General features: G+C 44.9%; 1 long non-coding RNA gene across 2 annotated transcripts in view; it reads left to right on the plus strand.

Moving 5' to 3' along the window:
* The window catches only part of LOC122421624, a 70,098-nt gene extending 60,671 nt beyond the window's left edge, over nt 1-9,427 (plus strand). For both annotated transcript variants that reach the window (XR_006263531.1, XR_006263532.1), the window contains exons 3-4: nt 7,172-7,299; nt 8,542-9,427. This is a non-coding gene — a long non-coding RNA (uncharacterized LOC122421624). The remainder of the gene's footprint in view (nt 1-7,171; nt 7,300-8,541) is intronic.
* Nucleotides 9,428-22,826: the final 13,399 nt, after the last annotated feature.

The following is a 22,826-nucleotide window of genomic DNA, read 5'->3' on the forward strand; positions in this document are numbered from 1 at the left end:
CATCACTCTGCTTACGTTGTCTGTCTGTTCTTGCATGATGTCTGCTTTATCCATTAGAGCATTTAGCAAATTAAACATAATTATTTTAGATTTCTAGTTTGATAATTCCAACATTTTTGCCATGTCTCAGTATGGTTTTGGTGTTTGCTCTGTATCTTCCAATTATGCTTTTTGCCTTTTAGTATGCCTTGTAAGTTTTCCTTGATAGCCAGACATGCTGTAATCAAGCCTTTACTAATTAGTGTTAAGAGGTGGGAGAGGGAAAGCGTCCTGGTCCTATGATTACACCTCAGTATTTTAGTGAATGTGTGCCTCTAGACTGTGAACTTTGAATGTACTTCTCAATACCCCAGTTTTAAGTAAGACATGAAAGCTATAGTGGGCTGCAGTTGGGTATTCCTCTTCTCCTCCATGAAAGGTCAGAGCAGGCTAAACGTTGGTATATTCTTTCCTCCACGTGGAAGGCTGGAGACTGCTGGAACTGGTACTTCTCTTTCCCCTTATTGGTTTGTCTCTGAAAAAACTCAGTAATTTAGGCTCTGGTAAACTAGTTTCTCTTGAGGTCAGACCTTGTTAAGGAGAACCTAATGTTTTGGTATATTTCAAAATGTGTCCTTTTCCTCCCTCCTTGTCAGAAGCACATGGAATTTTTCTTCAATATTCACTGTGAGACCCCGGTCTAGCTCCTGGAGATAAAACTCACAAAAGTGTGGAGACCTCCTTGTGACTGGGCTTCTCTGAAGTTTTTAACTTTCAGGTTTGTCCACACTGAGCCTCCTGCAATTGGCCTACCATAGTTCAGCTTTTCCTCTCCTGGAATGCTTCCTTGGAAATGTCTGCTCATGGATATCTGCTCCAGTCAGTTGTGATAACCTATATCCCCATCTGCTTCTCTAATTTGGGTGGCAGCGTTTTGCCCTCTTGCTTCACTTCTCCAGTGGACCTAAGAAGAACTGTTGACCTTTCAGCTTGTTCAGTTTTACTTGTTGGGATGGAGTGATGCCTTCCAAATTCTTTTCATGCCAGACCAGAAATTGCAAATCAGAATATACTTTTAAAAACTACTTTAAACAACTTTATTTATAAGACTTTGGATTTTACCAATCTTTCATCTGGGTAAATGTAAACGACTTTTAAACTTAAGTATAGTAGCTTATAGAATTAAAATGATAGATATACAAAATTTATTTGGGAAAATGCAAAACATCTTAAGCTCATTCTTATGGTTCTAGATATTCACTGTTGATTATTTAAAGCCTGGCGTGCTGCAGTCCATGGGGACACAAAGAGTTGAACACAGCTGAGCGACTGAATGGACAGCACAGCAAAATCAGATATACATATACATATATCCCCTCTTATTTGCTTAACCTTTTATTTTGTATTAGTGTTGTGTGAGTCACTCAGTCATGTCCGACTCTCTGCCACCCCATGGACCACAGATCGCCAGACCCCCTCTCCATGGGATTCTCCAGGCAAGAGCACGGGAGTGGATTGCCATTTCCTTCTCCAGGATTTTGTATTATGGTGTGGCCAATTAACAATGTTGTGATAGCTTCAGATGAGCAGCAAAGGGATTCAGTCATACATGCGCATGTGTCCATTCTTCCCCAAACTCTCCTCCAGTCTGGGTTGCCACATAACACCGAGCAGAGTTCCATGTGCTATTCAGCAGATTCTTGTTGGTTATTCGTTTTAAGTATAGCAGTGTGTGTCTGTCCATCCAAAATGCGCAACTCTTGAGGAACACCCACAGGAAGATTCTTTGTGTCAATAGTAAAGAAATATTTTTCTGAATTTTATATGGCTTGACATTAGAAGAGGCAGGAACATGTGGTGAATCTGTCATCACAGAAATTAATTAAAGTACAGAGGGCGCTTTTAAGAGTGATGTATTCCAGAATGTGTGTGTGTGTTTAGTCGCTCAGTCATGTCTGACTCTGTGACCCCATGGACTGTAACCCACCAGGCTCCTCTGTCCGTGGGGATTCTCCAGGCAAGAATACTGGAGTGAGCTGCCATGCCCTCCTCCAGGGGATCTTCCCCACCCAGGGTCTCCTGCACTGCAGATGGATTCTTTATTGTCTGAGCCACCAGGGAAGCCCATATTCCAGAATGAATACCGTCTTTTTGTAGAGGAATAGGGCCTGGGATGATGAGATAACCTCTGTAGACATTTCCAACCAGGGAAATGTATAATTTTTGGAGCAAAGCAATGTGTTTAAGAGAAGTATAGATCATGATTTTGAGGTGGATGTTTGCATCTTTGAATAACTATTATGTATTGCAAACCTCACTTATATTGGGTTGGCCAAAAAGTTCCTTTGGCTTTTAAGTATAAACAAAAGACATATTTTTCATTTCCACCAAGTGTTTTATTGGGCAAAGCACAGTTTTGTTCCACTGCCTATTGCCATTTGCCAGGAAACTTCAAAATTCCATCTTTTCCAAATTTTTATCTCTGAGCAAAAAATTGTTTCAGGTGTACCTTACAATCTTCCAGTGAATTGAAATTTTTTTCCATTAAGAGAATTTTGTAAAGGCTGAAACAAATCTACATCTGAAGGTGCAATGTCTGGTGAATATGGCAGATGAATCAGAACTTCCCACCCCAAGTGTCTCAGTTTTTGACTGATCATCAAAGAAATATGCAGTCTTGTGTTAACCTGATGGAAGTGAGAGGGTAACAGGCGGGAAGGCTAGGGGTCTCCAAAAGGAGGAAATAGGCTACAAGTGTCAGACATTTTTTTTATCTCTCCCTTAATCAGCAGGAAGAAACAAACTACAAGTGTCAGATTTTTTTTTTTAACTTTTCTATAGAAAATTAAAAGGAGGTTTCTTTTGAAATTCTGTGTTGCCATGATGACACCTGGTTCAACCTGAACTTAACTTTTCTCAAACCTTGAGCTAACCAGTCGGCAAAAACAAGACCGGGAGTTGACTGTGGCTCAGATCATGAACTCCTTATTGCCAAATTCAGACTTAAATTGAAGAAAGTAGGGAAACCACTAGACTATTCAGGTATGACCTAAATCAAATCCCTTATGAATATACAGTGGAAATGAGAAATAGATTTAAGGGACTAGATCTGATAGACAGAGTGCCTGATGAACTATGGACCGAGGTTCATGACATTGTACAGGAGACAGGGATCAAGATCATACCCATGGAAAAGAAATGCAAAAAGGCAAAATGGTTGTCTGAGGAGGCCTTACAAATAGCTGTGAAATGAAGAGAAGCGAAAAGCAAACGAGAAAAGGAAAGATATTCCCATTTGAATGCAGAGTTCCAAATAATAGCCAGGAGAGATAAGAAAGCCTTCCTCAGAGATCAATGCAAAGAAATAGAGGAAAAGAACAGAATGGGAAAGACTAGAGATCTCTTCAAGAAAATTAGAGATACCAAGGGAACATTTCATGCAAAGATAGGCTCGATAAAGGACAGAAATGGTATGAACCTAACAGAAGCAGAAGATATTAAGAAGAGGTGGCAAGAACACACAGAAGAACTGTACAAAAAAGATCTTCACAACCCAGATAATCACGATGCTGTGATCACTCATCTAGAGCCAGACATCCTGGAGTGTGAAGTCAAGTGGGCCTTAGGAATCATCACTACAAACAAAGCTAGTGGAGGTGATGGAATTCCAGTTGAGCTATTTCAAATCTTAAAATATGATGCTGTGAAAGTGCTGCACTCAGTAGGCCAGCAAATTTGGAAAACTCAGCAGTGGCCACAGGACTGGAAAAGGTCAGTTTTCATTCCAATACCAAAGAAAGGCAATGCCAAAGAATGCTCAAACTACTGCACAATTGCACTCATCTCACACGCTAGTAAAGTAATGCTCAAAATTCTGCAAGCCAGGCTTCAGCAATATGTGAAACATGAACTTCCAGATGTTCAAGCTAGTGCTAGAAAAGGCAGAGGAAACAGAGAACTGCCAACATCCGCTGGATCATCATAAAAGCAAGAGAGTTCCAGAAAAACATCTATTTCTTCTTTATTGACTATGCCAAAGCCTTCAACTGTGTGGATCACAGTAAACTGTGGGAAATTCTGAAAGAGATGGGAATACCAGACCACCTGACCTGCCTCTTGAGAAATCTGTATGTAGGTCAGGAAGAACAGTTAGAACTGGACATGGAACAACAGATGTGTTCCAAATAGGAAAAGGAGTACGTCAAGGCTGTATATTGTCACCCTGCTTATTTAACTTACATGCAGAGTACATCAAGAGAAACGCTGGGCTGGAAGAAGCACAAGCTGGAATCAAGATTGCTGGGAGAAACATCAATAACCTCAGGTATGCAGATGACACCACCCTTATGGCAGAGAGTGAAGAGGAACTAAAAAGCCTCTTGATGAAAGTGAAGGAGGAGAGTGAAAAAGTTGACTTAAAGCTCAACATTCAGGAAGCTAAGATCATGGCATCTGGTCCCATCACTTCATGGCAAATAGATGGGGAAACAGTGGAAACAATTGCTGACTTTATTTTTTGGGGCTCCAAAATCACTGCAGATGGTGATTGCAGCCATGAAATTAAAAGATGCTTACTCCTTGGAAGGAAAGTTTTGACCAACCTAGACAGCATATTAAAAAGCAGAGATATTACTTTGCCAACAAAGGTCCATCTAGTCAAGGCTATGGTTTTTCCAGTAGTCATGTATGGATGTGAGAGTTGGACTGTGAAGAAAACTGAGCTCTGAAGAATTGATGCTTTTAAATTGTGGTGTTGGAGAAGACTTTTGAGAGTCCCTTGGACTGCAAGGAGATCAAACCAGTCCATCCTAAAGGAGATCAGTCCTGGGTATTCACTGGAAGGACTGATGCTGAAGCTGAAACTCCAGTACTTTGGCCACCTCATGCGAAGAGTTGACTCATTGGAAAAGACCCTGATGCTGGGAGGGATTGGGGGCAGGAGGAGAAGGGGACAACAGAGGATGAGATGGTTGGATGGCATCACTGACTCGATGGACATGGGTTTGGGTAAACTCCGGGAGTTGGTGATGGACAGGGAGGCCTGGTGTGTTGCGATTCATGGGGTCACAAAGAGTTGGACACGACTGAGCGACTGAACTGAACTGAACAGACAAAACATCTGGCTAAAGACTAGCAGGGGGGCACTCTTTCTGTTTCCTGCTGATGTCTATGTCAGAAGCTTTCTCTATCTCTTTTATACTTTAATAAAACTTTATCACACAAAAGCTCTGAGCGATCAAGCTTTGTCACTGGCCCAGGATTGAATTCCTCTCCTCTGGAGGTCAAGAATCCCAGCATCTTTCATGGCTCAGCAACAACCATTCAGAAGATTATGTACTTTCTGTTGACTATTTCAAACCACTTTTGACACATTCGATCACTTATGGAACCTTCTTTTATGCTACACAAATCTTTTTTTGTGTGTGTTTCAGTTTTTACCTTTCTTGAAATAATAAATCACAATATGCCAAAATACTGCTTTTCCCTTCCATCTTCAATATTAATGTGGCTACTCACCAATTTTGATGTTTTTTAAAAAATGGTGATATGATAGCTGTTAAAATATGATCTAAAAATATTCAGCCATCTTACAGAAAGGAAAAAATAAAAGGAATCTTTTGGCAAACCTGCCATATTAGTTTTTAGCCTCAGAATAGCACCATGAGGTAGATATTATCCAGTTTTACAGATGAGGAAACTGAAGCTCTGAGAGTAAGGAATCCTGCTTATTTTCTGTCCTCATCACTTTCCTGACATACACTGATCCTTCACTTTCTTTTTGTGACTCCAGGAAGCTGAGTCCTGTGAACTGCAATGGCCAATGGGAGCCACTGACAGGGCATTGGAGTGTGAGAAGGACGGGAGACTGGACTGTTTATTTTCTGTTTCTTCCTGCTCTGCACCTTATCTCTCACAGTGGCTAGCCCTGTTCCCAGTCCCACAATAGCAGTCTTTCCTCCCCATGTCTCTTTGGCCTATGGCTCAATAAAGTTTTTCTGTGGTTACCAGGTCCTGGCTGCCTCCACCAAGGAGGTGACAATCAGTTTTTAGCTTCCTTAATCTCATCTGAGTCTCTCATCTCTGTAAACAATCATCGCATTGAAGCCTAATTTGTTTCACCATCTGAATGACAGATTCCTAATTGACATTATAAGCAAAGTGTCCAGAATCAGAAGAACCAAATCTAATTGTGATTGAGACATGCTGTCCCTAAGGGCTGATTTGGGTGAGCAAACAAGTCAAAGACCAGGTCAGAGAGAGTGTCTCATTTTCTTATTCAGCGGGCAGTAAGATGAAGTATTGGCTCCAGCAGTATTGGGATGTGTCCAGGATCTAGAAAGTGGGGTTGCACTGAAGTCTGAAGAATCTGGTTCTTGTCCTAACTCTGATTGCAGAACAAATTGCAGAATAACTTTGGGCTCTTCATATCCCCTCAGCATTCAAATTTCAAGCTCAGCTTTCCAATCTCTTCAGGTTTCAATGAGTACCTAATAAGGAAAAAAATTTTGAAATGCACAAAGCAGAACCACTGTATAAAGTAGTTTTGTTTTCATGATTATCAGTAGTGGCGACTGTAAGCTGTGGGATTAACTGTTTTTCTATCATTTTAGTACTGAGCTTAGAGTACAATGAGGACTATTAAGGGGTTTTCCATCTCCTGCTTTCTCAGAGATGCCTATTTTTCTGCCATCCTGGGTTTTGTGGAGGGGGATCAGTCTGATGTGGCCTTCTCACATGACCTCCATTTAAGGCTTGTTTGGGTCTTCTTGGGAAGACAGGGGATTTCTAGATTTTAAGAAGAGAAAGAATTAAATCTGCAGCAGAAATGAGCTTACCTTGGCATTTTTCAAGACTTTCTGAAGTATTAGAAACTTTTGCCAATATTTGCATTTAATAACTTCTGCTTTGGTGAAATTATCAAGGTTTCTAACTGTGATTTCAATTGTTTTAAGAGTAGGGGGGATTTGTAAATTGCTGGAAAAATTAATAGCAACTCATGAAAGAAAAAATACTGAATGGAAACTAGTGAGTGAAGATTTAAGTGAAAGAAAGGGGAAAAAAACGTATGTATGTTTGAATAGACAGCTAGATAGATATGTATACATATGTATTTTTTACTTTTGTAAATTTTGTTTTCTATGATATAGCAGGAGAACCTGATAGAAAAAATTATCTTGCTTTCTGCTTACAGGGATTTATTTCACAAAGAAATGAGAGGAGTCCCTGCTTCACAACAGCGTTCCCCTACTCCCACCTTGAGAACTTCTGGAAACCAGTCCCAACCCTCTCCAGGAGATTGTTGGAGATTTTTGTCTACAGGTGAAGTTTAAGTGCTCCTAGGCTTCTGATTGGGGTTTCCCTGGTGGCTCAGGTGGTAAAGAATCTTCTTGCAAGGTGGGAGACCTGGGTTTGATCCCTGGGTTGGGAAGATCCCCTGGAGGAGAGCATGGCAACCCACTCCAGTATTCTTGCTTGGAGAATTCCCATGGACAGAGGAGCCTGGTGGGCTACAGTCCATGGGGTCCCAGAGAGCCGACATGACTAAGTGACTAAGCACACACACATAGGCTTCTGACTAGAGCCAGAAATCTTGAATTTTATGTAAAATCTTCCATTTCAAAGGTTGAAAGCAAATTTTTGTTAAAAGCACACACTATACGCTGAGCCAGACGAAAATATTAGGGTGAACTTATGAAGTTGCCACTTTGTATGGCCATATGTTGGCTTTTTGCCACCTTCAGTCTAAGCTAATAGATTGGTGGAGCATATTTTAAAAACTTAACTGTAACGCTGATCGCTGAAATAAAAAGCACAACATAAAAGTTTTTATTAAGTTTTGTTTGGGGACCTTACTGAGAACTATAGCCCAGGAGAGAGTCTTTCAGATCGTTCTGAGGAATTGCTCCCAAGAGGTAAGGGAGGAGCCAGGAGGTTTTCCTCTGTCCATGGAATACTGGAGTGGGTATGCCACTCCCTTCTCCAGGGGATGAAGAAACTATGTATATATATTTGCTGGGAAAAGCACGTGGAACATGTATTCAAGCAGAAAATGATGACTGTTTAACACAGACATCTCAAGTTAATGATTTTAGTGCTTTCTGTATATGGGAGTATGCAAGACTCTGAATCACTGAAATGTTTCCTTAGATATGCATCTTAACTCTCTTAGGTCAGGATATCCAAAGTACAGGATGCTTCCGACTTCTCTCCATCCTGAATTCTTCTAAGGGTACACTGTTAGTGGGTGACTGCATTGGCTAATGGCTTGATCTTTGAAGAGCTGGAAGGGACAGGCAATATTTTTTTCTTTACAACACACACAGTAACATGTACGAAACAGAGTCACCCCCAAAACTGAGTTCCCCTACCAAGTTTATGATTAATCTCTCTACCCAAAACTTTATTCCCTTTCTTATCCCCTCTGACCTCAATTCTTCACTAACTAAACAATAATCAGCTAGAGTCATGTGATTAAAATTGTTGTGGTCGATAACATTGCTAACATTAAAATTGCTATTATCATTATTATCATTAATGTACAAACTCACGTTCTTTCTCCAGGGTAAGATGAACTAACAGACCCTTGAGCTCTGGACCACTGGGCCTCAGGGTCATAAACCAGAAGCATCCAGCCTCCTGAAACAACAATTAAGAAATATAAAAAAAAAAACAATGATTAATCCCAGCCTCTTTGTTCTTCTTAAAAAACAAACAACAACAACAACAAAAAACTCAGACTCAGAGACCCAGTTGGAGCGGATCTGAGGCTTGTCTCCCACTTCCTTGCTCGGTGCCCTGCGTGAATCCTTCCTTTGCTGCAAACTCCCGATGTGAGTCTGGCTTTCTGCCCTGTGGACACACAGACGCTTTGCTTGGTTAGTGCACTTGTGCTGAATGTGCAGCTCCATGGACCTCACATTTGTACACACTTGAGACAACTCCCAGACAGATGTATAACATTTTCCAGGGCCTGAAAGGCCCCTGTGCTCTCTCCCCGCCAATACTCACTCCCCACTGAGGGGATCTTCAAGGGAAGTCATGGTCTAATTGAGGTGGGTGGCAGTGAGCTTCCCTGAAGTGAGGGAAGGGTAAGAGGGTTTAGGGGTCTGAGATAGTAGATGGAGGTATGTGCCACCTTGCACAAACCCTGGGATTGAAAGGTTGTTGTTGAGCCATGAAAGATGCCAGGATTCTTGGCCTCTGGAAGAGAAGAATTCAATCTGGGGCCAGTGATGAGGCTTGATCACTCAGAGCTTTTGTGTAATGAAATTTTATTAAAGTATTAAAAAGATAGAGAAAGCTTGAGACATGCCATCAGAAGGGGGCACAAAGAGTGCCCCCCTGCTAATCTTTAGCAGGAAGTTATATACCTACTAGGAAGCTAATTAGAGAAAGGAAATGTCTCAGTGTGAGACATTTGGATATGAGAGTTGGGCTATAAAGAAAGCTGAGTGCTGAAGAATTGATGCTTTTGAACTGTGGTGTTGGAGAAGATTCTTGAGAGTCCTTTGGATTGCAAGGAGATCAAACCAGTCAATCCTAAAGAAAATCAGTCCTGAATATTTATTGGAAGGACTGATGCTGCAACTGAAATTCTAATACTTTGACCACCTGATGCGAAGGACTGACTCATTGGAAAAGACCCTGATGCTGGAACATATTTAAGGCAGGAGGAGAAGAGGACGACAGAGGATGAGATGGTTGAATGGCATCACCAACTTGATGAACATGAGTTTGTGTAAGCTCTGGGAGCTGGTGATGGACAGAGGAGCCTGGCATGCTGCTGTCCATGGGGATACAAAGAATTGGACCTGATTGAGTGACTGAACTGGACTGAAATGTCTCAAACTCAGGGACTGGCACCAGGCCCCTCACCCACAACATGCATTTTGAGATAACACTGGCACAAGGTGAGTCATCCTGGGCCATAAAACTATTGACATGAATCTTGAAGAAAGGCAGTTTTCCAAGCAAATAGGTAGTTTCATTAACACAGATTAGGAGAACAATTGTATGAGTAAAACATACTGGTTTATTGAGCCATTATCAGTTCTGAGTCTTAGGTGGAACCTACTTGAAGAAAGAGTCTAGGGTAAATACATAGTTCATTACCATAGCTTAAGAAAAACATTTCCATAAGAAACATGCATTGGTTAGCTCATGGTTTGAGAAAAGTTAAGTTCAGGTGGAACCAGGTGTCGTCATGGTAACAAAGAATTTTAAAAGAAACCTTTTAATTTTGTATAGTGAAGGGAAAAAAATCTTACACTTGTAGTTTGTTTCCTCCTGCTGCTTAAGAGAGAGAGAAAAAACGTCTGACACTTGGAGCCTATTTCCTCTGTTTGGAGACCCCTAACCTTCCTGTCTGTTACCCTCTCAGTATGTGGAGAAGGGACAGCTCTGTGGCATCCCTAGAGAAGCTTTTCAGATATCCAGTATCCTGAAGCAGAAAGGTCTAGTGATCTGAACCAGGCTTGGTGTGGAAAGACTGGACTACAGTCTTGTAGTCAGTCTCATGGGATGTAGGCAGGCAGGGAAGCTGGAAACTGACCACCTCAAGAGGCTGAGGACACTTGAGGGTGTGGACGTATAGGAACCCCTGGTGACTCAGGTGATAAAGAATCCACCTGCAATGCAGGAGACAGGGGCTGATCCCTGGGTTGGGAAGATCCCCTGGAGAAGGAAATGGCTACTGACTCCAGTATTCTTGCCTGGAGAATTCCATGGACAGAGGAGCCTGGTGGGCTACAGTCCATGAGGTTGCAGAGTCAGACACGACTGAGTGACTAACATTTTCACGTTGTAGGCACCCTAGGTTCCTGCAGACCCTGAGGGCAGGGAGAGCCTCCCCCAAGTCACTAAGGAGGTGCTATAGCCCACTAACACAGCTGGTGAAAGAGCGGGTAGGAGGGCAGTGAATGAGCCAGATTCATGTATTTAGTATAGAATAGACATGCAGTGCTTCTATGTCTTACACTGTATGTCAAGGAACAAAATCACATGTGTTATATTTATTTTGTTTGAATTTTCATTGGCAGAGCCCAGTCTACCAGGCTATGTGCCAGGCTATATTAGCTGAAGTTCTGGTCCAGCCCTGTGCTTCTTCCCATGGGTCTTAGAGGTTTTTGTCCTAATACACAAAGGAAGAGAGGGCTGGCAGGGGATTCAAGCTCATCCATGAAGAGCTACTAATGGTTGCAACTTTTGCTTAATCCTGAAGGGAATTGGTGCCCTCTGTGGTGCTAAAAGATTTCAGTGACTTTTTCCCCTGTGAAGTCAGCAGTGGTAGAAATGGTTTAAATTTCACCTGGTGATTGCTTGCACTGTATTAGTGATGCTTTGAAACTGTCTTCTGCTACACATGGACCTCGCTGAGTCGTTCAGGTGAATGCTGAAGGTTTCTGCTGTCACTCAACCGCTTCTCTTTTCTCCACTCCCATGGAGCAAACTTGGATCTTGTTCTTTCATCAGGTGACTGAGTAGGCAGTGTGTCTCCCAGCCCTCAGGGATGCACCAGTGACCAGGCCAAGGGGCCCCTCTTAGGCCAACTCCCCTTCAGTTCTGAGCCTCACTTCCTTCTCTGCACTGGCATCCAGTGAGCATGGGGGCTTCCTTGTTCAAATGAGGATGCGGGGCTGAGAATACCAGCTCCAGATCTAGCAGCCTGAGACATCCTTTGCATGTCATTCCCCAGCTTTGAGTGTAAGACTCTGTCTTTGGATAGGTGTGGTAGGAGTGGGCTTCTCAGCAGAAATGGAAATCCCTTTAAAATGACCATGACTGGTGTGGGAACACGGGGTACACACAGTGGTGGGCCACACCCTTAAATCCTGGATCACATTAAATCCTCACCACAACCCCACCAAAAAGTGATTTTATTTCTTTTAACAGATGAGAAAACTGAGATTAGAGGATACTAAATAACTTGCCCAACAATTCCGAGCTAATTTTGAATTCAGGTCCCTCTGGCTCCTAATTCCGTATATTTTCTAGTTCACCAGGAACCATAGGGACAATGCTCACAAAAGGCAGGCCGGGGCTGGGTACATAATTTGTAGAGCCCAGTGCAAAATGTAAATGCAGGACCCTTTGTTTAAAAACACAGGCAGTGAGAGCAGAGCAGTAAACCAAGCCTGGGGCCCCGTGAGACCCACAGATCACACACCCAGGAGGCTGGCCCCGGCTGAGGCAGACGGGGTGCGACACACACACACACACACACACAAACAAGCAAGCAAAATACCGAGAGGTACACTTTCTAAGGGGAGGAGCCGAAACTTGCCTCCAGCAGACGTTGATATTGAGAAATACAGACCCTCTGCTATCAAGTTTCCAAAAAAACCCAATAGAGGTTTGAGTTTTGGGCAAGTTGTCTAATATTTATCTGTTAATTTGCCTCCCCAATACCCATTCTCTCCTTCTTACTTGATAATAGAATCACAATTTCTTCAAGGCAGAAATATGCTCACCTAAAAACTGCATTTCCCAGACTTTGTTGTGGTGAGCGTGGTCATGCGACGTGGGTACCGATGAGACCTAAGCAGAGATCTGCTGGGGTTTTGTGAGAAAGTTTTGCTTTCCTGACATAGGTGCCTTCTCCTCCTTCTCGACGTTTCTCTTTGCTACTGTCTGCTTGACAGATGGAGCAGCCAAGGTGCGCCTGTGATAACGAGGTGGTCGTGAGAATGAAAGCACAAGCTGAGGATGGTGGAGCAGAAAGACAAAGGTTCCCAGGTTGGGAGTCACAATTCCAGTCCTGAGTGGCCTCCCCTGCATTTCCTGTCACACTAGAAAAATAAACCCCATGGGGGTAAACTGGGGTGGTTGGGTTTCCACACACACAGAAGCAGTCTCTAGTGAATACAGAAGTCTGTGGAAATAATTTTAAAATCCAGAGAGCAAGCCAAACAAAGGCAGGGGGGAGTCCTGGCTTCTCTCCCACAGTCTAGGCTGGGACCGCCCTGCTCTCCGCCTGCAGCAGGAGTTCTTAGCAGGAGTCATCATATGCTCACTTTTGAGCCATGTATCCTCACTGGCCCTTTCAACGGTCAGCACTCTTATGCCCACAATGCTTGGTGGACATCACTACTGCTTACCCACAAGTGGTGTCTTCTCTTTGTAGGCACTTTAAAGGCATACTTTCTAGGTCCCCTTGGGACCTTTGACGTCCCTTGGGCCTTGGGACGGCTTTGGGTAATTGGCCTAGGCACATGTGGGCTGAAGTTCGGAAGACGGGCACAAGAGATTTGTATGTGTGTTTCCCCTCCTGCGGCACAAGGGCGCTTGTGATGAGACTGCAGATTCGCCAGATCAGGGCTACCTGGGTCACCGAGTCACTTCACAGAGGCCAATTGCCCTGAGAGTCTCCTGGATTCATAGTGAGCTCTGTAGGGCTGAAACATACATGTGTTTTAAGCCAATGACATACTGGATTATTTGCTCTCCCAGCTTAGCTCACTCAGAGATAACTATTGATAGGTGACCTCTTACCTCTAATGGCAAAACTGCACTCATGTGAGAGCCTCCAAAGCTGAGGTTAGAACATTTCCTCTCAGGAGGCACTCATCAAGTGGGGGTGCCCTTACCTACAAGGTGAGATTTGGGCAGCACAGAGCAGCTAGGAAAGGATTCAGGAGGAGGTGACACACTTCAGGAATCTTTCACATTACAGGCATCAGTTATAAGCTAAAGGCAAAAAAGAGCCAGCCCTGACTTCAGTGAGTCAGGGCCTAGGTCCCCTCTTGCGCTCACTCAGAGCTCTTTGCCTCTAGTTACCATCTCATCTACACATAATTACTGTTTAAAGTGACAAGATCATGCTTAAACTAATTGAAGCTAAAAAGGGGATATATTGGCTTAGCAACAAAGAGGTTCCAGATTTCAGATATGACTGAAATGAGATGTTCAACTGATGGTGTACACCCTCTCTCACATGGCGCGATGCTTCTCATCTGTGCTTCCTTTGGACTGGAGTCATTCTCAAGCTGGCCTTCTGGACACAGCGGCTCTCGGCAGCTCTAGGCTGTTGTCTGGCCAGCTCCACGGGCAGCGCCACTTCCCCACACGCCTTCACGTAGAGGGTCCCTCCAGCCCCTCACACAGCCAGTACCCAGGCTGGGGTGTGAGATGTCTAAATGGGGAGTGAAATGATGAACAAGAGTCACCAAGCCAGGAGAGCTGCTCCAGTAGGCAGAGGATCCCCAGGACGGGCCCAGCTCGCAGATGTGTCCACTGAGGTTGGGCCCCATTGTTCTTCCTAGACTGATTCCTGGAGGTGGGGTCAGGAGCAGGGAGAGGATATGGTGCTTGTGAATGAAGTTTTCCCAAGGCACCAGAGCTCAGGTCTTGGGAGACTGCGGGTTGGATGGAAGAGCTGAGAACCCCAGGGAGCACTCTAAAAGGAACCTTCCATAGAGGCCAGGACTTCCAGCACCAAATAGTCCAAATAAGGAAATGAATGCATAGAAAGGAGTGTGGATACTGAGTACTTACCACTTACACCCTATCACACATCTCAAAGTAGACAATTTTCTAAAAGGGGCTTTTCACCAGACCCTCATCAGAGATATGAGTCAGGGGAGGGTCACGTGGGTGTGACTGAAACTCATCTCCAGGTGGCTGGAGCAGTTCCCATCTGCTGAGTGGGCTGAATTGGTTCATACAACGAAAGAGTCCAGAGATTGACACGGGGTTCAAATGTTGTTGTCAGATGTCTTTCAAATTCTCTGACTTGGTTTAATTTGCTTCTGTGATTACCTCAGTCTCAGGCAGAATCTTCATATCTGCAGGCAGATGATCCTCAGGTGCCTCCAAGCAAAGATCTCAGGACTGAGGCTCACTGGCTCAGCTGGGATCACACTCCCATCCCTTGACTGATTGTCCAGGGCTAAGTGTGTAAGTGTGTGTGTGTGAGAGAGAGAGAGTATGTGTGTGCATGCATGCACATATGCTATGTCCAAACTTTATAGATTGAGAAGGGGTAGTGGGTTCCACAGAGGAAAATCAGGGTGAAAGTGAAAAATGAAAGTGAAGTTGCTCAGTCGTGTCTGACTCTTTGTGACCCCATGGACTGTAGCCTGCCAGGCTCCTCTGTCCATGGAATTTTCCAGGCAAGAATACTGCAGTGGGTTGCCATTTTCTTCTCCAGGGGATCTACCTGACCCAGGGATCGAACTCAGGTCCACATTGCAGGCAGATTCTTTTACCCTCTGAGCCAGAAGGCAATCCTGAAAATCAGGGTACTGTTACTAAAAGAAGGGAACATGGATTCTGCTCTGGGGGGAATGGCAGGAGCCAACTGCTGCAGGCACTCTGCTAGAGCTTGGAATAGAGAGGCTTTCAGGACTTCAGCCGCCTGTGGTCACCAGGGCCAGGTGAACTCTTGAACCTTAGAGATCTGGAGTGTCCCTGTTGGGTTTTTTGGAAGCAGCGCCTGTGATGAGGCTCACTGTGCTCTCAGGAGGCAGCAACGGGAAAGAGAAGGATGTGGAGGAGGCAGGACAGGGAAAGGGGCAATGCTACAGTAGAGGGTGCTGGTGCTCTGCTCAACCTTCCTTTAAGGAGCCGGGCTGCTGATCTTTCTCGGCTGCCCTGAGTGTGGATTGTAATATAAGGCTGGTGCAAGAGTAGTTATGATTTTTTGTTTTTGAACTTTGCCATTTGATATTGGAATACATTCTTCAACAAATGTGGCATGTTATACATCATTTAATGTGCACTTGCTTTATGGTTTTTTTTGCTAATGAATTATAACTTGATGTTTATTTTATATGTATTTTAGACTATGAAATTATGTTAGACAAAAAGCAAGTTCAAGCGATTTTCTTATTTGAGTTCAGAATGGATCATAAAGCAGAGGAGACAACTCACAATATCATCAATGTGTTTGGCCCAGGAACTGATAGTGAATGTACAGTGCAGTGGTGGTTCAAGAAGTTTTGCAAAGGAGATGAGAGCCTTGAAGATGAGGAGTGTAGTGTCCGGACATTGGAATTTGACAAAGACCAACTGAGGGCGTCATTGAAGCTGATCTTCTTACAGCTACGTGAGAAGTTGCCCAAGAACTCACTGTCAACCATTCTACGGCCATTTGGCATTTGAAGCAATTTGGAAGGGTGAAAAAGCTCAGTAAGTGGGTGCCTCCCAGCAAAACCTTTACATCTGAGAAGAAAGCTCAGTAAATCAAAGACCAAAAACTCCAATGCCTGAAGCTGGCATTAGTCAACAGAAAGGGCCCAATTCTTCTCCATGACAACACCCAACCACACATAGCTTCAAAAGTTGAATGGTTTGGGCTACAAAGTTTTGCCTCATCTGCCATATTGACCTGACCTCTTGCCAACAGACTATCACTTCTTCAAGCATCTCAAAAACTTTTTGCAGGGAAAATGTTTCTACAACCAACAGGATGAAGATAATGCTTTCTAAGAGTTTGTTGAGTCCCAATACCCAGATTTTTTTTGTTGCAGGAATAAACTTATTTCTTGTTGGCAAAAATGTGTTGATTGTAATGATTCCTATTTTGATTAATAAATATGTGCTTGAGCCTAGTTATAATAATTTGAAATTCAGGGTCCAAAACTGCTATTACTTTTGCACCAACCTAGTAACTCACAGGTCTTGGGAGAATTGCCCAGATTTGGCATTTATTGGGTTTCCCTCATAGCTCAGTTGGTAAAGAATCTGCCTGCAATGCAGGAGACCCTGGTTCGACTCCTGAGTCAGGAAGATCTACTGGAGAAGGGACAGGCTACCCACTCCAGTATTCTTGGGCTTCCCTGGTGGCTCAGCTGGTAAAGAATCCACCTGCAATGCAGGAGACTTGGGTTTGATCCCTGGGTTGGGAAGATCCCCTGGAGAAGGGATAGGCTACCCACTCCAGTATTCTTGGGCTTCCCTAGTGGCTCAGCTAGTAAAGAATCTGCCTGCAATGTGGGAGACTTGGGTTTGATCCCTGGGTTGGGAAGATCCCCTGGAGAAGGGAAAGGCTACCCACTCCAGCATTCTGGCCTGGAGAATTCCATGGACTGTATAGTCCATGGGGTCGCAAAGAGCTGGACATGACTGAGCCACTTTCACTTTCACTGGCATATATTACAACCCCTGGGGTTTGGTCCATAGCAAAGGCCTAACTGATATGAGGATATTAGAAAAAGTCCATTTCCCTTGCCTCAAGATAGGACCCTTTATGATCAAGCAGAGGCCAAACTTCAATTGAATCCACAGTTTTGCCTGCTTCTTCCCCTGCTCCTCCCTGTTTCCCTCTGACAAAGTCTCTCTCCTTGACCAAACTCAGTGAGGCTCAGAAGAGCCTTCTACTCAACTAGGCCTCATCCTGGGGCCTTGCCTTTGGCCTGCCTAGTCTACTTGTAGCAAGAATCCTTTTAGTCAGTTTAGCAAGAATCCCTCCACCCTTGGTATCTGATTACCCTATCCTAACTTCAGTAAGGATCTAAGACAGTTTAGCAAGAAACACCCACTACCCTTGATATCTACTCTTTACAATTTTCCACCCAGAATCCCCCCACATTGTTTGCTGTATTCAGAGTGGAAACTGACTTTTCTCCCCTATTGCCCTAGTCTTAACACATCACAGTAGTAGCAAGTAGTCTTCCTTACTGTTTTAACAAGTGTTAGAATAGCTTTATTTTTTAATGCCCTACTTCCGTGTAAGTTTCACCTGAGAGCACTTCCTCTATGAAAGGTTTGCACAAGATTCTTTCTTCCAGGCTCCACTTCAAAGGAACTGGATCTAGTGCAGAAGCTAAGCACAGCTGTGGTCTCATGTGAAGCCTAGTCCTAGCCCCATCCTGTGTGGCGCTCTGGAGCATAAATTATACCCCAGAGTCCATCCCACCTGAGGCAAAGAACACTTAGAATAGTCAGTGGCTAAGCTCACTGGGGGTGGGGATGGGGGTGGGGTGGGGAGCTGGGTGGGTGAGGTAGCTCCAGAACCCCAGGCAAGGGGCCAGCAGCCCACTGCAGGTGGAAACCTACAGAAGCAAAGTCCACAACATAGGAGAGGGATTTAAGGAGCTTGAGTGGGTTACATACACTGTTTACCTCAAAGAGCAAAGAAATCAGGCTGAAGCGAACTTTGAGGAATAAGAATTCTAAATTGGCACCAGCTGAACTATCAGTATATTCTGATGAGCTGACAACAATTGCTCTTTACCAGTTTGTTGCTACTTATATAACAAGAATTACAGAGTACAGTACTTACAAATCCTTGTAATGAAATATTTTTCCGTTATTGAGGCGGTGTTTATATATAGATGTAATTAGTTTAAACTTTTTGCCCTCATTTGCATTCTAAAATTACAGTGCTATAATTTTCTTTTCCCAAATGCATTCACTCTTAATTAATCTTAACCACTCTCAAGCTTTTCTGATTTCTATTATCACTATTTAAAGTTGAGATCTTTAATGGGTCTAAATTTCATATTCAAATTAGTTTCTTTTTCTAAAGCTATAATGACTTGAAATTTACTTGATTTGGGCCCAAAGTATTACCTGAAAAGTAACTTGATTGTTTTATAATTTAAATTGTCTGTGTGGAATAAAATTCTTAACCTTATTTACATGTGCATAAAAATTATGACATTCTAACCAGTTAACATTTTTTAATCTGTGCAGTATTTTACAGCATAAAGTTTTTACAGCAGCTCCATCATCTACGTTTCTGAACCCATTTGGTGCCAAAAACCTGGGTGGGTGTTGATTTCCAACCTTGGCTAAAATTCTTTGTTTGCCCAGATGATGTTGTATGTTGAAACTGTGTCTTCTCCTCAGGGACTGAGGGAGCTGAGACCCACTGAGACCACTTTAGCATAATCTTCCTAGGACAGTCGGGGAGAGCTAACCCCACAAGGCCTGCTCTGGAGGTCACAGGATGGAAAATGTGAGACCGTGGGTATGGACTCCTTTCTTTCAGAATTCCACTCTGGAAAGGCACAGACTTGCTGTTCTTAGGAGAGCCCTTCCCCAGCACAGAGCTGGGGAGTTTTTCTCAACAAGCCTCAGAGAATATACTTGGCAGCTCCTGGAGTGGTTAAGATATGGTGCCCACGAGATTCTGTGCAGAGCAACCAGCTCAGGCTTGGGATGGAGTGCAGGCTTTGACGCTTGTTCCCAGGTGGCACTAGTGGTGAAGAACTCACCTGCCAATACAGGAGATGCAAGAGTTGTGGGTTTGGTCCCCAGTTCAGGAAGGTCCCCTGGAGCAGGGCATGGCAGCTCACTCTAGCACTGTTGCCTGAAGAATCCCATGGACAAAGGAGCCTGGCTGGCTACAGTCCATGGGGTGGCAAAGAATTGGACACAACTGAAGCAGCTTAGCATGCGCCTATGTTACACTCTGGTTCACATCCCCTGTCTCCTGGACTATTGACAAGGCCACTTCACAGGTCCCTTGCAGCAATACTGCCCCACCTTCAGTGTTCCTTCCACTTTATAGCCAGGATGATTATTCTGAAGCATGAATCTGGCTGTGTCACCTGCTTAGTAAGCTCCCCATGGCTTCCTACTCAGAAGCCACTTATGGGCAGACCTGCTCACACTGGCCGAGAGGGCTGCTTCCCCCCAGCCAGTGTTCCAGGTGCGTTGGTCTGTGTGTCCACCAGTCCCCCTCAGGCGCCCAGGCTTGGCATACACTATTCCCCTGCTCCTTTCGGAGTCTCTAGCAGGAACAAAACTCTGCCATCACCTTGATTTTAGTCCAGCTGACCCGCTTTTAATTTCTAACCTCCAAAATAGTAAACCAATACATTTTTACTAAGTTTTTGGTAATTTGTTACAACAGCACAGGAAACAAATTACAGCCCTGGAATCATGCTTGCTGGATCCCTGGGCCTCAAAGAGGGCTTAGAAAATGGCCATTTCCTCCCCTTCAGGGCTCCCCTCTCTCCCTGGAACCCTCCAAATGTCCATAGACCCAGGCTAGAAAAAGGGTACATGGCATCGTCATCCTCCCCACCCTCCGTTCCCCAACCTCCCATCTCCCCACCTTCCCCATCCCCACTTCCTCTCAATCCCCTTCCCTGAGGCTTCCATTCAGACATCACTTGCATTGCTGAAACCCTGGGGGTTTATCCCGGTCTGCACAGGGCTGCTCAGTCAGGCCTGCTTCTCTCCTAAGGTCTACCCGGGGACCTTGCCTGTGAGCACCCCTCCCTTGTGGGACGCTGGCGCCCTTCTCTAGGATCTTCACAATGAAGAGTTCTCATGGATCTGACGCCTCACCCTCAGCAGAGGTGAACCCATGCCTAGAAGGCCAGTGGGGCTCAGTGCCCAGTGGCTGGGCAGTGACAATGAAGCAGTCAGGCCCACAGGCCCTGGTTCTCCTATAAGGGGCAATGCCAGGCGTGAAAGCAGGAAGGCTGCTCTGCAGCGAGCCTGGAGCCTGAGCATAAAAACCAGGAGCGGAATGCTGGTGAGGCACCAGGACGGGTGACCTTCCCTCTCCTCCTCTGGCCATGCTGGTCCCCTGTGGGTAAGAGGCATAATTCAGCAGTAGTGATGTGTGAAAAAAAAACACAGCAGTGAACTTCCCAGCACTGCAAGAAGAGCTTTCCTGGCTTGGGGCATGAGACAAGGGTTACTGGCAGGGGGGCGATGCAGAGGTGGTCCCCGAGGCCCCAGTGCAGTGGTACCCCTCTGGGGTCTGTGACCCTGAGGAACAGGATTCTCTTGGTTGGAAGAGGCTGGCGCCCACCCCGCGGCCTCAGGGAAGCTCAGATCTCCAGAAGCGCTCAGCTCCACAGCGCCTGTGTCCTGGAGGCTGCCGGCCAGCAGCTGTGCGCTTCCCACCCTCTCACCCAGGCTCTCTTCCTGAAACTCTAGCTTCATTCTCCTCTCTCCACTGAGCGGAGCTCTCTGCTTACCTACCACCTGCCCCTGGCCCAAAGTGGAGGCCAACAGCAGCTCCTTTCTCTGTCATCGTGTTCTGACACAAGTCCTTCTGCCAGATGGCCTATGCAAACTGCAGCAGCGGATTCAACTGACTGGCTGCCATGCCTATTAGGCCAGGCTCACTGCCCATCCCAGATGCCCATTGCCAGGAGGTCACATGCTTAGCAGGGCCACTGGGGAGGGACAGATTTTGTGAAAAAGGGCTGTGTTCAAGGTTGATGCCCTAACATGTGTCTAATACAAAGTTTATCCACCAAGCATTGCCCAGAAAGAAGGTGAACTGTCCAGAGAATGGGCAAGTCTCACTCACAAGAAGGCTAGGAGATTTATCTGTCTCACTCAGGTGTATTAAAAGTAAAGCACATTAAAAAAAAAATTGTTAATGGTACCTGGGCAAAGCAACACTGACCTAGAACATTCATCATGCCTTTCCCAGCTAGTGAGCTCTTCTCACTATCTTTCCTCAAAAATCCCTCCCTCCTGTAAAGTGTACTTTATTTTACATATTTTAACCAAAGTGTAGGATGTATCATTGCAAGTGAAAGTGTTAGTCACCCAGTCATGTCAGACTCTTGGTGACCCCATGGACTAGCCCATCGGGCTCCTCTGTCCATGGGATTCTCCAGGCAAGAATACTAGAGTGGGTAGCCATGACCTTCTCCAGGGGATCTTCCTGACCCAGGGATTGAACACGGCTCTCCTTCATTGCAGGCAGATTGTTTACCATTTGAGCCATGAGGGAAGGATGGTGGAGTGGAAGAACATGCACACATCTCCTGTGAGAACACCAAAATCAAAACTAGCTGTTTAACAAACATCAACAGGAAGATGTTGTAACCCACCAATAAAAGGTGGACAAAGGAGAAGCCACAGTGAGGTGTTAGGAGGGGCATAATCACATTAAAATAAAGTCCCATACCTGCCAGGTAGGTGACCCACAAACTGGAGAACAATAATACCAAAGAAGTTCTCATACTGTTGCAAAGGTTCTAGGCCCCACAGCAGACTTCCCAACCGTGGAATCTGACAAGGGAGGGACTGGGAATCCCCATCTGACTTTGAAGGACAGTGGAATTTGATTACAGAACTTCCACAGGCCTAGGGGAAACAGACTCTAAGATGGAACAAACAAAACCTTGTGTGCACTGGGGGAAAGGAGCAGTCACCCCATGGGAGACTGAGGCAGACCTACCTGAGTGTTTGAAGGTCTCCTACAGAGGCCTCTTCTGACCCCTGAAGAGGCCTGCCTCAAGGACAGGGGCACTGGCAGTAGCCATCCTGGGAAGCATGTGCAGGAGATCACTGTAGCCCCAACATAGAGCTCATAGACGCCAGGCCTGACAACTGACAGGGAGGGAGCACCGTCTCATCCATCAGCAACAACCAGATTAAAGATCCACTGAGCACGGATCTGCCCACCAGAGCAAGACCCGATTTTCCCCACAGACAGTCCCTCCCCTCAGAAAGCTTGCACAGCTCTATTACACTTATTCATCAGAAGGCAGACAGAAGAAGCAAGAACTACAATCCCACAACTTCAGAATGAAAGCCACAATCATAGAAATCCAACCAAAATGATCACATAGACCACAGCCTTGCATAAATCAATAAAGCCATGTCATGTAGGGCCACCCAAGATGCATGGGTCGTGGTGGAGAGTTCTGACAAAATGTGGTCCACTGGAGAAGAGGATGGCAAACCACTCCAGTATTCTTGCCTTGAGAACCCCATGAATAGTATGAAAAGGCAAAAAGATATGGCACCTGAAGGATGAGCCCCCTGATGATGGTAGGTGTCCAGTATGCTACTGGGGAAGAGCAGAGATGCTGGGCCAAAGCAGAAATGACACTCAGTTGTGGATGTATCTGGTGATGAAAGTAAAATCCGATGCTGTAAGAACAATATTCCATAGGAACCTGGAATGTTAGGTCCATGAA

This window comes from Cervus canadensis, chromosome 18, assembly GCF_019320065.1.
Source record: "Cervus canadensis isolate Bull #8, Minnesota chromosome 18, ASM1932006v1, whole genome shotgun sequence".
Taxonomy (NCBI): domain Eukaryota; kingdom Metazoa; phylum Chordata; class Mammalia; order Artiodactyla; family Cervidae; genus Cervus; species Cervus canadensis.